At 45.4% G+C, this 1,616-nt stretch overlaps 1 pseudogene across 1 annotated transcript; it reads right to left on the bottom strand.

The window, feature by feature from the left end:
* Window positions 1-286: 286 nt before the first annotated feature.
* LOC309815310 (mitochondrial nicotinamide adenine dinucleotide transporter SLC25A51-like) lies at window positions 287-1,169 on the bottom strand (annotated as a pseudogene). The gene has a single exon. The product of its transcript is annotated as a mitochondrial nicotinamide adenine dinucleotide transporter SLC25A51-like (transcript).
* Between the last annotated feature and the right edge of the window lie 447 nt (window positions 1,170-1,616).

The following is a 1,616-nucleotide window of genomic DNA, read 5'->3' as shown; positions in this document are numbered from 1 at the left end:
AGACAGCTATTAACCAGGCAATTAGCCTAAAGTTCTCAGATAATGATTAAAAAAAAAAATACAAACAGACCCCCCCAAAACAAAACAAAACAAAACAAAAACCTTAAATTTTCGTACTGAAATCTTTTATTCTGAATTTGTTGCTGCTTAAAGAAAACAGCTTTGCCCATAATTCATTGTGCCCTGGATTTATGACACCAATTTGTATTTGGCCGATTAGAAACAAGGCCAAACTGCATTCTTCTTAGATCTATTCAGTTGATAAATGGCACTTAACTGATTTCTTTCATATAATCTTTAACAAGAACTCATAAGTCGCATTAATTATGCCCCAAGAGATGGGGGACCGATGGTAATTCAGATGGGCACCTCTGAAAAGATTTCTCAGTTTCCTGTCCCATTGTAGCCATATTTTTTGTAAAACCTTAGGGAAAGACTGAAATTCCCCACCAATCTGAGATTGCATGCGAGTTTTTGCAACATTAACTGGAAAAAACAAGATTCCCAACATGGCACCCAACAGGCCTCCACAGATAAAATCATTGACCAAATGAGCACTGTGAGTCGTCGCTGTAGGCAGGTGCTCCTTGATGGGACCTCGAAGGCCAAAAAAAAGGACACTGCTGAATCCATTGTGGAAAAGAACGGGCACCAAGCCTCGCTAATACTAATTCCATGGCATTTCAGTGCCTTGAAAGCCTGATAAGTGTTTGTAAATTTGTCATGATGCTTGTGGGCTCAAAGCAATATTTGAACGCTTTCCAATGGACTGAAAATTGCTTCTGTTGTCCCTGCAAGTACTGCAGCCATATTAGGGTTGCAAGCTCTGGGGTACTGATATGCTTACGGAGAAGGCAAGATAAATCCTCATACAGACCGGCCAGTGTAGTCGTTTTCTGCATTAATGGGGGAAGGATTCCACCATACAAGTTTCGAAATCCATCCCTCCTCAACTGAAGTACTGAATCCCAGATTTTGATTCCATACAGCCGTTGCCGAAAGAGCTGAATGGGAAATGTGATTGCTATATTGTTGAGAGCTGCACGGCTGCCACACAAGTAATGCTTCATTTCACTAACATTTGCAATATGAGGTGATATAACTTGCTTTGAAGATGTTAGGATTTGTGGCCTCTTTTCATGAGCTTCTGAATCCATCGTTTGGCTTAAGATCTTCAGGGACTTCCCTGGTGGCACAGTGGTTGGGAGTCCGCCTGCCGATGCAGGGGACACGGGTTCGTGCCCCAGTCTGGGAAGATCCCACGTGCCACAGAGCGGCTGGACCCGTGAGCCGTGGCCGGTGAGCCTGCGCGTCCTGAGCCTGTGCTCCGCAGCAAGAGAGGCCACAGCAGTGAGAGGCCCACGTACCGCAAAAAGAAAAAAAAAAAGATCTTCTTCAGGAAGGATTTTTTTTAACCTGATACACCATGATCAATTTCTTCCATTGTTACCGCTCTGTTAGGTTCTCTCTTCTGGAGTCAACTTTGATAACTGGATTTCCCATCACCGTGGGCACCCGTCTCCACGGCCGGTACCCGCCTGCCCGCAGGTTGGCGAGCCCGCAAGCCCACGAGCCAGAGCTGGCGCAGGCGCAGACCTTGATCAACCCCAGAGCTC

This window comes from Mesoplodon mirus (genome assembly GCF_964341445.2).
Source record: "Mesoplodon mirus genome assembly, chromosome: 14".
NCBI classification, from domain to species: domain Eukaryota; kingdom Metazoa; phylum Chordata; class Mammalia; order Artiodactyla; family Ziphiidae; genus Mesoplodon; species Mesoplodon mirus.
Note: the sequence above shows the minus strand (reverse complement) of the source record. Positions and strands in the feature narration are given on the sequence as shown.